The sequence below is a fragment of the Geotrypetes seraphini genome, chromosome 10 (genome assembly GCF_902459505.1).
Source record: "Geotrypetes seraphini chromosome 10, aGeoSer1.1, whole genome shotgun sequence".
NCBI classification, from domain to species: Eukaryota; Metazoa; Chordata; class Amphibia; order Gymnophiona; family Dermophiidae; genus Geotrypetes; species Geotrypetes seraphini.
Window position 1 is genome coordinate 102,248,490 of NC_047093.1, and position 16,439 is coordinate 102,264,928.

Sequence of the window (16,439 nt, forward strand, 5' to 3'; positions counted from 1 at the left end):
CCGCTCAGCCGCAGCCCGAGGGCTTCGATTTTACGGCGGCTATTTTTCCATCTATGTCCCAGCCTGCTACGGGCTTCAAGAGATGTAGCAAGTATCAGCGCGCGATCTCTCTTACGGACCCTCACGGACGCTGCCTCAAGTGCCTTGGGCCAAAACATCATCCTAGGTCGTGCCTGCCTTGCCAAACACTTCAGCCTCGTGCTTTCAAGCGTCGTTGCATTTTGGTGGACAAGCTCTTCGAGATGGAGTCTCCTACTGATCCCTCAACTTCGAAGGCGTCTTCAGCCTCGACTTCCACCGAGGCTCCTTCTGCACCTACTGCTTCCACCTCGAGCCTCATCAGACCTTCGTCGTTTGCAGCGGCTTTTGCTTCGACGTCATCTGCTATATCTTCCCCTGTTTCCTCAGGTCAGATAGCTCAGCAGTCGGTTCCGCCTCAGCAGTAGGGAGCAGAGTCTCTGCAAGTGTCTGGTCTGGCATCCAAGCATGTAAAGCAAGGAGCAGATTCTTTGCAAATGCTTCAACGAGAATCCTCACACTCTATACAAGGAGCAGAGTCTTTGAGAGTGCATCGAGGTTCCTCCACCAAGCCTCTGGAGCTTCGATCTACAGCCTCTAGTCCTATTCGTACATCGGCTTCGGCTGCCCACGTCTCCGAGGCGAAGTCTCCTCGATCCTCGAGATCTGGTTCCAGACACAGTTCTCACCAACATTTGAAGCCTTTATCGAGGCATCCTTCCAGGCATAGTTCTTTGTCTCACGACAGATCTTCTTCCTCGAAGCCTCGATCTACTCCAACCTCGACCAGACCACCGACTCCTCATTCGAGGTCTCCGATGCTGGACCCCGAGGATGTTCCGGTCTCGATTGCTTCATCCAAGTCACCAGGTTCCTTGGATGCCTTTTTCCCTGACGAAGCTTCTTCTTCGACACAGGCTGCCTCGACAACCTCGAGTCCTTCTCGAGGCAAAGCATTGGCAGATCAGCTATCTTTCTCGTCTTTCCTGCGACAGATGGCTGTGGATTTGGATGTTCAATTGGATACTGGCTCCAAATATTCTAAGGAGTATCTGAAGTCATGCATCTTCCTCAACCTCTGGCAGAGTCTCTTAAGCTTCCACTTTATAAGCTTTTGAATCGTTGCATGGAAACACCTTTTTCATACCTGCTGTTCCAGGAAAATTGGACTCTAGATATAAGACTGTGCATCTCAAAGGGTTTGAAAATTCTCAGTTATCTCATCAATCTCTGCTGGTCGAGTCCTCCTTGAAAAGGTCCCATCCTTCCAAAGTTTACGCCACCGTCCCTCTTGGAAAGGAAGGGAAAACTATAGACAAATTCGGACGTCGCATCTACCAGAATGCTATGATGTCCTCTAAAGTCCTCAATTATAATTTTTACTTCATCACTTACTTTGAATTTCTTCTTTCTCTTCTACCAAAGTTTTTGGATTATTTGGATACCCAAATGCATTTTGAGTTTCAGGAAGTCATTGCTTCTTTCTCTCAATTACGTCTGCATCTCCTCCAATCATCTTATGATGCCTTCAAGTTATCTGCCCAAGCGGCTGCTTGCTCTGTAGCTATGCGTCGTCTTGCCTGGCTTCATACCATTGACATGGACTCTAACCTTCAAGACCGCTTGGCTAACATTCCTTGTGAGGGCAACGACCTCTTTGATGAATCCATCGAGACAGCCACCAAGAAATTATCTGACCATGAAAAATCATTTGCTTCTATAGTCAGACCTAAGCCAAAGCCAGCTCCTGCCAAGCCTGCACGCCCTGCTCTTATCTATCAAAGGCGTTTTGCTCCAAAGCCGATTCCTTACACTTGCCCTCCTCTGAAAAAACCCCAACCTTCTGCTGCACCTAAGGCTTCTCAGCCTTTTTGACTGTTTACAACAGAGCATAACCTCCACCATTCTGTCTCTGCCTCCTTTTCCCCCTATAGGAGGTCGTCTCCATCATTTTTACAACCGATGGACAATAATTACATCCGACATCTGGGTGCTTACCATCATCTGAGAAGGATACTCTCTTCATTTCACTCAGGTTCCACCAGAGCTTCCTCCAAGAGAGTATCCTTCCAATCCATCCCAGACTGCCCTTCTTCTTCAGGAAGCTCAAGCTCTGTTTTCTCTCCATGCCATTGAACCAGTTCCCTTGGAACAGCAGAACAGGGGGTTTTACTCCCGTTACTTCTTTGTTCCGAAGAAGATGGGCAATCTGCGACCCATTCTGGATCTCAGGGCTCTCAACAAATTTTTAGTCAAAGAAAAGTTTTGAATGTTGTCCCTGGCATCTCTTTATCACCTTCTCGAGCAGAACGACTGGCTATGCTCTCTGGATCTCAAGGAGGCCTACACTCATATCCCCATTCATCCGGCCTCCCATCAATTCTTCAGATTTTGGGTGGAGAATCTGCATTTTCAATACAGAGTACTACCCTTCGGCCTGGCCTCGTCTCCCAGAGTGTTCACAAGTGCCTGGTAGTGGTAGCGGCAGCTCTCTGGAACCATGGTCTTCAGGTATTTTCCTACCTCGACGACTGGCTCATCAAAGACTCCACATCTCAAGGGGTTGTTGTAGCGACCCAACAGATTACCTGGTTCCTACAAAGTTTGGGATTCGAAATCAACTTTCCCAAATCTCAACTTCAGCCCTCACAGAATCTACAATTCATTGGAGCTGTCCTGGACACTGTCCAACTCGGAGCATTCCTTCCACAACAACGTATAGAAGCTCTTCTACAACTCTGTCATACAGTGTCTTCACGCTCTTCCATCTCAGTGAGACACACGATGGTACTTCTGGGTCACATGGCCTCTACAGTACATGTGACTCCTTTTGCCAGACTTCACCTCAGAATTCCTCAGTGGACCCTGGCATCTCAATGGACGCAAGTTTGCGACCCTCCTTCTCGACACATTTCAGTCACTCCTTCCTTGAAGAAGTCTCTCCGTTGATGGATGCTCTCTTCCAATCTCTCCAGAGGCTTGCTTTTCAAACGTCCCCCCATCAGAAGGTCCTCATGACAGACTCTTCGGCCTACGCTTGCGGTGCTCATCTCGATGGTCTCCGTACTCAAGGCCACTGGACCAGTATGGATCGTCAATGTCACATAAATCTGTTGGAACTCACAGCGATTCTCAAGGCTCTCAATGCTTTTCAACATCTTCTTTGCGACCAGGTAGTCCTCATCCGGACGGACAATTAAGTTGCCATGTATTATGTCAACAAGCAAGGAGGGATGGGATCTGCCTCCCTTTGTCAAGAAGCTCTGAAGGTTTGGGACTGGGCAATCCGCCACAACACCTTCCTCAAAGCTGTCTATATTCAAGGGGCGAAGAATTGCTTGGCGGACAACTTGAGTCGTCTTCTGCAACCTCATGAATGGACACTCAATTCCTCGCCTCTTCATCACATTTTTTCACAGTGGGGAACCCCTCAGATAGACCTCTTTGCGGCTCCCCACAACTTCAAACTGGCTCAGTTCTGCTCCAGGATATACTCTCCTCACCGCCTCGAGGTAGATGCATTTCTTCTGGAATGGACGAATCTCTTCCTCTACGCATTCCCTCCATTCCCTCTCATTCTCAAGACTCTGGTCAAGTTGAAGAACGATCATGCCACCATGATTCTAATTGCTCCTTGGTGGCCAAGACAACCTTGGTACTCCCTTCAACTTAGCACCAGGGAGCCATACCTTCTACCAGTCTTTCCTTCTCTGTTTACACAGAGTCAAGGATCTCTGCTTCATCCCAACCTGCAGTCTCTACACCTGACAGCTTGGTTCCTTTCAACGTAACTCGTCTTCAGTTTTCTCTCATACGGAGCCATAGCATTCCTCCTTATTTTCTGTTTTGGACTACCTTTTGCACTTATCCAATTCTGGCCTCAAGTCTACATCTATCTAAGTCCATCTCAGTGCAATTGCGGCTTTCCATCAGCCTATTGGAGGGAAACCCCTCTCTGCTCATCCAGTGGTTTCCAAATTTATGAAAGGACTCTTTAATGTTCACCCTCCTCTCAAACCGCCTCCTATGGGTTGGGACCTCAATGTTGTCCTTTCTCAACTCATGAAGCCTCCATTTGAACCAATCGATAAGGCTCATCTGAAGTATCTCACTTGAAACTGGTATTTCTCAAAGCCTTCACTTTCGCTCGAAGAGTCAGTGAACTGCAAGCTTTAGTAACTGACCCACCATTCACTGTGTTCCATCATAACAAGATGGTTCTTCGTACTCATCCTAAATTCCTACCTAAAGTGATCTTGGAATTTCATCTCAACCAATCCATCGTCCTTCCAGTATTTTTTCCAAAGCCTCATTCTCATCCTGGAGACTGTAAACGCGCTTTGGCCTTCTACTTTGAATGCACCAAACCACACAGAACTGCTCAATTTTTTGTTTCCATCGATCCAAATAAGTTGGGCCATCCTATTTCTAAGCATACCATCTCCAACTGGATGGCGGCTTGTATCTCTTTCTGCTATGCCCAGGCTGGATTACCCCTTCACAGTAAAGTCACAGCCTATAAAGTCAGAGCAATGGCAGCTTCAGTAGTTTTCATCAGATCTACACCTATTGAGGAAATTTGTAGAGCTGCTACTTGGTCCTCGGTTCATACCTTCACTTCTCATTATTGTCTGGATACTTTCTCCAGATGGGATGGACAGTTTGGCCAAACAGTATTACAAAATTTATTCTCCTAAAATGCCAACAATCCCACCATCCCATTCTGGTTAGCTTGGAGGTCACCCATATATGAGAATACCTGCCTGCTTGTCCTGGGATAAAGCACAGTTACTTACCGTAACAGGTGTTATCCAGGGACAGCAGGCAGCTATTCTCACAACCCACCCACCTCCCCTGGTTGGCTTCTCTGCTAGCTATCTGAACTGAGGAGACGCGCCCTGCGCTGAGCGGGAAGGCACTCGCGCATGTGCGGTGCGGGCGACTCGAAACTTCGAGTTTCTTCAAGAAAATCTGCTTGAGAAGCGTCCACATCCAAGCGTCCCCGTTGATGACATCACCCAGATGTGAGAATAGCTGCCTGCTGTCCCTGGATAACACCTGTTACGGTAAGTAACTGTGCTTTATAGCACCTTGAAAGCACTCCTGTGCACTTTATTAGGACTTTCTGTAGGTTTATTTATTTATTTTTAATTTATTTATTTAATTTATGGTATAGAAGTAAATTTGTAGAGATGTTTTTTGATGAGTTTGCGAAAACCTTTGAATTTCCTCAAATATCTTAGGAAGTTCTATTAGATTTTCTTGATCAAACTGTGGAAGAGCCAGAGCAGATCCATAGAAAACCCACAACTGATTTCTGGCAGTTTAGCAGAGCCACTGCAGATTCTCCATATACTGGACATTTTATTTTTTTAAAGAAGGCTGTTTAATCAGTATGACTAACTCAAAAAATATTTCACATTCCAGACTCTATTCATTATAAAAAATAAAAACTCCCACTTGGAACTAAAGAAAATTACCTTCTCTGACATGCAGCTGCAGTTCTCCTAACTATGTGGATTAAAAAAAAACACCCCCCCCCCCCCCTCCAATCATTCCCTGTTCCCTCTGGAGATATCCTAAAAAAATCTGGTTTGGACAGAATTTGAAACAAACATTTTATTAGGAGCACATACAGCAAGAAATACAGACGTCAGCATACAGGACTCCACCATAACTACTGCAAACTGCTCCCTTAGTTACTGCAAACTGCTCCCTGAGTTGACAGAAGTACACAGTACATCTGATATGAACTGTTGTACCAAACAGGAAAGGTAACCTTACCGTTTATTTCTTGTCCAAATCAAAAACTTTAACTGAAATCAATGCTCCTGCACTGTCTTTTGTCATGAAATATTCAGTGTGCTGTACACCTCTCAGCCTGGCACAGGAATTCCTTCTGTATGCTTCTGATAGCAGTCCCAGCCGTTGCTCCACCTAGGTGCAGCTAACCAATCTGCTGTTATTCCTGACTAAATAAACACACACCCAAAGGAAGGCAAGGGCTAGTGTGGGATGGACAGGGTTAGTTACTGGTTGTGTCTTTAGTGGGTTTTTTAAGTATCACATATGTGGAATATGTGATTAGAGCATGAGAGAATGAGGTGATGTTTTTATTGAAGTTGTAAGCTGTTTCATTCTTGTTTTGTTGCTAGGATTTAAACAGACAAGATCAAAGTGTTGCAGCACAAGCACTGATATGGTGTTTCCTTATAGAAAGATTGTCCCTGGGGTATTTACTCTAGGTAAGACCTTTGTACCACTCATTTCTCATCTGACAAATAAGCTAATAGACCACATGTTCTTCACTAGAAGGCTAACTAGATCTAGGAATTGAGTAAACACAACCAGTGCAAGGGTGATGGATTCTGTATAGGGGAGCCTCAAAACCTGCTGCCTAAGGCAGGGGATGAGATCCCCCCACCCCCGCCGAAAACTAGAGTAAGGTGGATGGGAGTGAAATCATGCAGCAAACTGACAGGAGCCAATTAAACTTATTACAAAATCATGAAAATATATAAACCATATATATTTATTAGGGCTGCACATTGATTAATCATGATTAATTGCAATTAAAAGCGTCCTACCTCAGCATTGCAAATGTTCTAAACACCATACCTCCAGGGAAAAGACAGGGCAGAGGACAGAAGAGAAAGTGAAAGTAACATGAACATTTTATTAAATTTTAACTTGATATACAAACAATGTCTTGCAATACAAGTACATAGATTATACAGTGGCGTACCTAGGGTATGTGGCACCCAGGGCCCATCATTTTTTGACACCCCTCATGTAAAAAAATATTTTTTATAATAACCATGAAACGGAATAAATGGTCATACTAGAAACAGGCAGTAAAAATTTTCTTTTATTGAACCTCATATATATAACCATTATTCCAAACATAACATAAATTATGTCTGAATTGTCATGACATCAGAAGTACATATGGAGTAGTTGTAGGTGATGCTTGGGACAGTTCTGATTGTGTTAGTTCGGTTTTATGTGTTTTTTGAATAGAAGGGTTTTTATTTCTTTTTTGAAGGTTTTGTAGTCTGTGGTCGAGGTCAATAGGTTGTAGAGTTGGGGGTCGAGTGTTTGGAGGTTGTTGAACAGTTTTTTTCTTTTGACGATTTTGGTTGGAGGGTGTGTGAATGGTGCGTGAGTTCTCCTATGTCTGTTTGAAGTGGATTGAATTATTTAGCTGAAGAAATTAGTTACCCCCTCATCCCACACACATTAATTCTCTTCCATTTTTGTTCCCATTATAAAAAACACTGATAAGTTCCCAGAAAAAAAATACATTAAAATAAGAAGTGAAAACAAAGGCCCCTACAGATGAGAACATAACATAAGAATAGCCTAACTGGGTCAGACCAATGGTCCATCATGCCCAGTAGCCCATTCTCATGGTAACCAATCCAGGTCACTAATACCTGGTCAAAACCCAAAGAGTAGCAACATTCCATGCTACCGATCCAGGGCAAGCAGACACTTCCCCCATGTTTTAATAACAGACTATGGACTTTTCCTCCAGGAATTTGTCCAAACCTTTCTTAAAACCAGCAACGCTATCTGCTTTTACCATAACTTCTGGCCAATTCATATTTAAGCTTAGATCTTTCCTTCCAAACAGAGACCTTGCTAGATGTCAAATACAGAAAGAACAAGGTAACTTCACAAGGACTTAGCTGTGCAGGAAATGTGAATCTCCTCATACACCCACCATATAGTGCAAAAATGTGCAAAGGTCTGTTTTTTCTTTCAATCACTACATAGCCTAATGCCACACAAGCAGAGCTGTTACAAACATATTCTGAAGGTCAATGCTAAGATTACCAAAGTTTCCTTCCTTGGACCACAAGGAGATACTGACAAACCACTGGAAGAGATCCCCAAACAACTACCCAGGCACAACACCCAAAGACCCACTCAGTGTGTAAACCAGTTGAGTGGAGTGGACTAACTGGGGGGTGGAAATGGGCCCGGAGTTTGCTCAGCAGAATTTCCCAGACCACCTCTTCCTCTCAACACATTGACACACTGCCACCACCACCACCATTAGGAACACCTCACCGGGTAGGCCAGCAATGCTTATAAACTTTATAAAACACATTATTATATTTTCTTATAAAAGCACATATTTTAACTGAACTCTCTGACATCCTCAGCCTTGCCATTCCCAAAAATAGAAGGAAGAAAAGTTCCCGTTTCCTGCTGTCTCATGTTCCTGGCCTATACAATATTTTTCTTCTGCAGACCCTTCAAAAGTCTGACCAAATCCTCATTTCACTTGCATTATAAAGTACTGAGGATGCCATCTCTCCCCAATCCCAGGTCCTAAAGTCTAAGACAGTTGCGCAAACTAGTGCTGCCCAATTCAAGAAAAAATAAATAAATTTTGATTCGATTCAGCCTATTGAATCGGTGTTTCGATTCGATTTTCCTGCCCAATTGGGTGTTTGTTTTTTTTTCAAACATCCTGGTGGGTTTATTTTATAGCTTTTTCACCCCTCCCCCCCCCCTTTGGCTTCTCCTAACCATACTGGCACTATGGTGTAAATAAAATAAAGAAACAAAATGGACTTTTCCTCTCTCTGTTAAATCCTAGCTCATGTTTGCAGTCTAACACCAGCTCTGGCAGGATACACATTTCAAATCTGACATATTGTAATCACAAAAAAGAAAATAAAATTAGTTTTTCTACCTTTTGTTGTCTGGTTATTTTTCAAATCTTGTTGGTCCAAGTCTCTGGTTGTCTTCTGATAACTTGCTTGCCAGGGTCTCCTTCTTCCTTCTTTCTGCATGCTAACCATCCATCTGCCATCTCTATCCTCCCCGTTTCCCTTCCCTCCCCAGGAAGTCTGGCATCTTTCCTTTTTTCGTCTCCCTCCACAGATCCATCTTTTCTTAACTACCCATTGATCCAGCATCTCTCCCTCCTTCCCCACCACCCCAGGGTCCACCATCTCTCCCTTTCTTTTCCCAACTACCCTCCTATCCAGAATCTCTATTTCCCCCTCCACACCATCCCTTGTGTCCAACTTCTCTCCTTTTTTGTTCCGTCCCTCCCTAAAACCCATGGTCCATCATCTCTCTCCCTCTCCTCTATTTTCAGACCCATTATTTCTTCCCACCCAAAGTCTGGCATATGCGCGTCTCTTCTTAACCCCCCCTTCCCTCCGTGTACTTCTACACCAGGGCCCCCCCTCCCTGAAGGCCTGTCCCCCCCTTAAAAGTCTGCATCCCCCCTTTGAAGGCCTGCCTGGCCCCCTTGAAGGCCTTCCCCCCCTTTGAAGGCCTGCCTGCCTGATCCCCTTGAAGGCCTGTCCCCCCCCCTTGAAGGCCTGCCTGTCTGTCCCCCTTGAAGGCCTGTCCCCCCTTTGAAGGCTTGCCTGCCTATGCCCCATTGAAGGCCTATCCCCCCCTTGAAGGCCTGCCTGCCTGTCTGTGCCCCCCCTTGAAGGCCTGCCTGTCCGCCCCACCCTGAAAGTCTGATGCCCCGACCCACACTGAAGGACCGCTCGCCCCCCTGGCCTCCCCGCACCACCTACAGTAGAGAAGCAACCCGCAGCAGGATCGCGATCCCAGCGCTGCTTCCTCCGCCGCGGTCCCGCCCCTCCTGACATCAGAGGAGGGGCGGGACCACGGCGGAGGAAGCAGCGCCGAAGCAGCGCAGGGATCGCTGGCATCGCGATCCCGCTGCTGGCTGCTTCTCCACCGAAAACGGTAAGGGGGGGCTGGGGGAAAATCCGGACATCGGGGGGGGAACTGGACGCCAAGGCCGGGAGCACCCCCTCACGGCTTGCACCTGGGGGCGGACCGCCCCCCCCCCTCCTCCCCCCTTGGTACACCACTGAGAGTATACAGTACACACATCACAACAGAGCTGATGGTTCTTCTCTAACACTGCAAGAGTGTAGTGACTGTTCTAAACAAGCAAACTCAACATCGTTAAGCTCAAGGTTTGTAGCCATTTTTATTGCTCTTTTCAGCTTAGACCACTGTTTTTCAGTTTTCTTATGTCCTCCCATCCTAACAGCTTTTTCTTCAGGTACTCTCCCATTTTATTAAAGTCCGTACGTAAGAACATAAGAATTGCTGCTGCTGGGTCAGATCAGTGGTTCATCGTGCCCAGCTCCCGAGAGCCAGTAGATGTGGAAATGCTGAACCCAGAGACAGAAGAAGCAGCCCAGATAAACCAGGAACCAGAGGAGATGGACTGGAGTGCTTTGCCAGTTTGTGCTTCCTAAAGAAATCGAAGTAAGCTAATTGGATTGTGTGCTTGTTTTTGAAAAGTTTTCTTTTTCTGGACTTTTTGGATTTTGGCTGGCTGCTGGGACAATTATTTAACTGCTGTTATGCTTTGGAGAAAGTCACTGCTGGAGAGGTGAATTTTCTGTGTATGCTAGAAGAAGGAAGTATGCTAGTAATTTATTCTGCTTGTTTGGAAGGTTTTTTTAGAGCCAAGATGACTGCTGCAAGCTGAGGCTTGGCTGTAGTGAAGCATCACTAGCAGTGTCCTTCTTAAAATTGAAAAACCCTGAAGGTTGGGGCAGGATTACCCAACATCTATGTGGTAGGTTTTTGTGGGTCTATTTTTGTATTTTGCTTCGGCAAGGTACTACTTTGGCAAATCCACCAACCTTCTGCTCCTTAATCCCTGCAAAGGAGAGAAGAGCTACAGCATTGCAAAGATATAGTTTTGTGTTTGGCCCAAAGACTACTTGTGACTGAACTTATCCTTTATTCTATTGAGGCCAGTGTTTATTAGGACTTACCTGGGACATAAGCTGAACGCTTAGAAATTAACCAGACCAGGCTAGTGAGAATAGCATTATTGTTTTGGTTCGCTCACGATTGCTGATATTTTTGGATTCTCTTGCCACATTTTGTTTGGCCAAGTTTGGATGATTAATAAATTTTATTGCTTTACTTTGATTAGTTATCTGTGTGATGCCATTCTGACTTTTATCTACAAGGTAAGATCTCCACCACAGGTACTTCCTCCATCTTGGGGAAGCATGCCAGTGGTTGTGTGCTGGTCCCTGCTATGCCCTAAGGGACGGCCACGCTACAATACATTCTGGTCTAACAGGAACGTGTCTAACTTTGTCTTCAATCCCTGACATACATAGAAATCAAATTTCTGTTCTACACAGGAATAAGGCTGTGTGAAAGACTTTCAGGCAGTTAGAAAGAGATTTTAGTTTTGAAACTAAAATTTGTTCAGAATCCCTTTCTTTGTATTTCAGCAGTGTTCTACATAGGTATAAGGTTGTGTGAAGGAGTTTCAGGCAGTTTTTTTTAAAAAACTTTATTTAAATCAACTTGAAATGAGTTACAAGCAATGGCATCACACCACTGTACAAACACAAGAGTAACATATCACTATACAGACATAAGAGCAAATACAGAAACAAAAGCAGCCAAACAGCAATGAAGTGGAAACACCAGGAAGCCAGTAACACCAGCCCCAAGCTGAATCAAATTTTTAGTTTTCACCCACCACCCCCTCTATCCCCCCTCCCTCCCCCCCCACCCCCTAACCACATCCCCCTCCCTCCCCCCTGAAGCTGTGGAGGAAACATGGCACAGAGTCCAATACCGCTGCCAAAGAGAAACATAAACAGTCAAAGGTGACCCACGCTGGGAGCATCGGAGGCACTTCCAAGTGGCCATTTCTAGCATACTATGTGTCCACTTGGGCAAAACCTGTGGTTCCATGGCTATCCACATGTGTAAGATCACTTTTTTAGCCAGTAAGGTGCCCACCCTAAGGAAGTGACATTCATTCTCTTGGTAGCCCTGCTGTTCCAATTCAGAAGTAAGACCCAACAAGAGTATCCTATAAGACCATTCAAAGGGGCGATCCACCACCATCCCCAGTGCTTGAAACACCCCATTCCAAAAACAAGAAAGGGTGGGGCTTTCCAGAAAATGATATAACAATGTGCCCTTTATTGTAAGATTTTTTTTTTATTTTCTTGTCCTGTTTTTTGAAGTTAGGTGTTTTACGGTTCGCCCTTGGTAATTATAACACTTGGGACTTTTATGGTAAAATGATTTTTATTAGAGCAGATAAAAACACAGGTACCAAGATTCATCCTAACAAGCAGTGCTCCAAAAAACAGTTTTATAGAAAACATTCCCCCCACCTTCCCTACCCAACCCCCCAAGCCCCCCCCCCCAGGACCAGAGTCCCCAATATTAAGCACATAAAGTAGCAGCATAAATACGAACAGCAAAGTCACAATCAACAGTTCAAAACATGACTTTGGGCCATTGGAGTCATGGTATTCCAAAAAAGCTCCCAGATAGCCATGAAATGCTCCCCCTGCACAGTAGAAAGATCAGGCACATCTCTGTGCTCCCAAGCCAACAGGGGACTCATCTGAGAGTGCCACATGTGGGTTGTAGGAGCCTCAGTGTTCAGCCATTTAAGAAAAATACATTTTAAAGCACATAAAATGGACCACCGAAGGAATGCACTCAATCCCGATGGCCTCGGATGATATGACGGAGAAATGCCAAAGAGAAGGAGAGGTGAAGGTCGAATGTTCACATTCCAAAGAGTCCCATTGGGACTTTTATATGTTTGTAATTTTGTGACCGTGGATTCTTTGCTGTTCTGATACTGTTATCGCTCAGTTCAGGGGCACTGAACTTGTCTCTTGTTCTTTTGTGGTTTACAATACAAAAGGAAAAGGCAGGGAGTTGTATGAGGGAGTATCGTATGATTGTTAGGTCTTCAAGTTGATATGGCAATTAGTAATTAACATTTAGTTTGTGTACTACTTGGTGTTTTTCAGAATACTATGAAACGTTGAAGTGAGAACATGGCTGTTGTATTATGCTGCCTTTTAGAATGCTTTGAGGGGTTTTTTTTATGCTTTACTTTGAATTTGACATTGAATTGTGCTATTTTTATGAATCGTCACCATTGGTACCAAGTGAAAACAGTCACTTACAAATCTATCCTTGGTAACCAAACTCTAATCTAATCTATCACTGTTAACTGTTTATATCCATTTTCTGTCAGCGTGCATCTTGGTGAACATATATTATTGAAATATATGGGAACTGGTGCCTGACCTTTTTTTCTCCTTAAACTATATTTCTTCCTAAAACTTCCAACCTGTTAAAGGCTGGTGCATACTTTGTGTTCAGACATATTTTTGAGAGTGGGCTTTATGCCCATAAAATATATGTCCTCTTGCTATCTTTCTGAGCCTCTCTTCTCCATAAAAGGGAGCATTTCTGGCTACACCAAGCCTTTCCCGGCTTTGCCCCAGTACCAACGAGTGAATTAGGGAAATTCTGGGTATAAATTTAGTAGACGGATTTAAACAACCATTGTTTTTGTACATAACGGAGTAGAGAAAAAGTAGGTGAGAAAGTATGCAGAGGTCTTGCTTGATATGGGAGACATGAAGTGATTTAGGTTGGATACAGACACATGTTTGTGATTGAGTTAGTGTGGATCTGACAATACAAGGGAAATGCAGGAGGCTACCAAAGGTTGCAGATAGGATAGCATATGTTGATGAAAGGAATACAAATGAAGTGAATGTTGAATGAATGATGGAACGTCCTTGCTTGTTTGTGACAAAATCTGCATGGTAGTAAATAGAAAACTGACTGCCAATAAGTATGTGAGCTCATTTTGATTAATTTCATGTTTATTGAATGTTGTAAGATAAACCCTTTATCTTTACAGTCCGAGAGATTGCTAAGGGCTTTGCCCATCGCTTTCCCATCACTTTTTTTCCCCATTATTAATGCCTATTTGTTTTCTAGAGCTCTAAACTGCAGTCTTCTTTTTACGACTGTATTTTGGATACAGTGCACTTTAGGAAATTACTTGTTGATTTTCATTTATGAGTACTCAAGAATAAAAAAAAACATGGAATATTATCCCCAATTTGAAATGTACATTTAATCACCTATTATATAGTGCCTTTGCTTCTCAGTAGTTTTCCTGCTTGAAATGTGGTACTGAGTGAACAGTGCTGTTTTAGTTCCTGGAAACTCTGTGACTTTGAGACTGTGCTTCAAAGTGAGATGGGAGGGGCTGAAAGCATTTCCTAGCTTAAATGTTTAAAGTAAGAATTTATTCCTTAAATAACCCAGGGGTTCCTAGCTAATTTAAAGTTTAGTCCTTTACAGCAGTGATTCCCAACCCTGTCCTGGAGGAACACCAGGCCAATCGGGTTTTCAGGCTAGCCCTAATGAATATGCATGAGAGAGATTTGCATATGATGGAAGTGATAGGCATGCAAATTTGCTTCATGCATATTCATTAGGGCTAGCCTGAAAACCCAATTGGCCTGGTGTTCCTCCAGGACAGGGTTGGGAACCACTGCTTTACAGTACAAATAAAAAGAGTCCAATATATTAAGTCAGGAATAATTAGAAAGAGCAGATATGACCTAAAATGCATTTCTGTAAGTTTATCTGTTGGCAAGGACACACACTAGAAGCAACGAAGATAGTGTTTACTGACCAAATTGTTTTGGATCTGCATAGATAAGACAGTGTGTCTTAACCCTGAACATCCCATGATGCACAGTATTTTTTTTTTTAATTATTTATTTATAATTTCTATACAACCATAAAATGGTACAAGAAATACAAGTATTTTTTATATTCAAATGACAGGGTACGGCAAATGTTAACAAACGAATGAGATCCTAATTGTAGGGTCCTGTGATTTACCAGTGCTCAGGACCCATTTTGCAGAAAAGAACAGGGAATTTTTTATTTTTTATAAAACACACTGCTTTGCCTTCTGTTTTATTCTAATTGTGGTATGCATACTGTCTAATTTTCTTTTTCCCTCCATCCCTTGGCATTCCTAGAAGTTCCTTGTTTTTCCTTCTTACAAGAGGGGCAATATATATAATGTATACAGTACTGCTTTTAATCATGAGATGCTGGTCTGTTTTTCAGCAGCACTGAAAAAAAAAGAGGGGGAGTAAGGATTTTTCTTCACTTCTACCGTTGTCAATACTAAGAGAATTTTTTTGTGTGTATGACACGGTGTATCTGAAGAACACATTTTAGGGGATGTGACTAATTAGTGCACTATAATGGTTGCTGGACATCCAGGGTTTATTTTTAATGATCATGACAATATTTTCGAATATTGCACTTAGGTTATTATATTTTATTTGTCTTAACGCTGAAGGTTATACAAGCAAAGTTCCCCAGCTGACAGGCAGTGTTTTATGCTCTTGCTTTGATTTGTTCTGCTTGCTTTGCTCTTTTAAAGAATGTGAACTATTTGAAACTTGGGGAAAAAAATCTGAACTGAAGCTAGGTTGTGTTTCACTATGAACATAAGAAATGCCTGCATCGGATCAGACCTGGGGTCCATTCTAGTCTGGTGATCCGCACACACGGAGGCTCAGCCAGGCGTACCCTGGCGAATATCTTAGTCACTCGTATCCCTCAATGTGTCCTGCAAGAAGATGTGCATCCAATTTTCTCTTAAATCCTAGAATGGTGGTTTCCTTCACCATCTCTTCCAGGTATAAGATCTTAGTTTTGTGCAATATATTTTCTCTCTTTTGTTTACTCGAGAGGAAGGGAATACCTTCTAAGCACTGCACTACTCCAGTGTTTAAAGCTGCCCCAGCGCACTGCTACTTTTGCCCTGAGCAGATTTCCCATGAAAGTCATAGGACATGCTTTGTGTTTATGAGCAACAGTCCGAGACAAGGGTTAAACAATATGGGGTGAATGAGTGTGGGATGGAACCATGCATTTTTTTCGGATGTGCGGGCATGATTCCCATATTACTGCCGCGATGTTGCCAGTTTTTTATCCAAAATCTGTAAGCGCCAGCCTATTTTAATTAACAGGCTCTAATTAATCTTCCTTTAATAAGGGAGTACTTTGTTATAAAATATTCTGGATGGCCCTCTACAACACATTGCTTCTGCTGACACCCTTTTCCTTTCTGCATTTTCTCTTTTGCTGTCATGGCACACACACTTTCTAATTAGAGTGTCCTGTTTAAGGAGCATTTGCAAAAGAAAAGAAGATTGTTAAGACTTTAACTCACTGGGTAATCTGTGATTAGAACTTGTAACCTCAGTTGAAAGTTAAGACTTGTTTTCACTTCTCTCCCTTTGGTCTAGGATTGTCCTGTTGCCCCAGGTATGTTAGATAGATTGTGAACCCGCTGGGACTGACAGGGAAACTGTTTGGGTGCCTGATTGGATTAGTGAATCTTCTTTCCTTTTTGCATTGTTTATTCTTTTTAGTTATGGTATCGTTTCAGACACTATATTAGGCATGGTATGCCAGAGTCAATTTATGGTTCTGGAATATGACTTGGAATATAAGGTTTGTTTTGTTTCTTTGCATTTGGTTTAAATGCTGTACATACTATGTTAAAGATGCTATTATTTCTC

At 43.4% G+C, this 16,439-nt stretch overlaps 1 protein-coding gene across 9 annotated transcripts in view; it reads right to left on the minus strand.

Moving 5' to 3' along the window:
• Positions 1–5,948, minus strand: part of ENTPD8 (ectonucleoside triphosphate diphosphohydrolase 8) — a 158,159-nt gene extending 152,211 nt beyond the window's left edge. For 7 of the 9 annotated variants that reach the window (XM_033961779.1, XM_033961776.1, XM_033961777.1 and 4 more), the window contains exon 1: positions 5,803–5,948. The gene's annotated coding sequence lies outside the window, so the exon portion shown is untranslated. The remainder of the gene's footprint in view (positions 1–5,802) is intronic. The other 2 variants (XM_033961782.1, XM_033961783.1) reach the window with 2 other exon arrangements.
• Between the last annotated feature and the right edge of the window lie 10,491 nt (positions 5,949–16,439).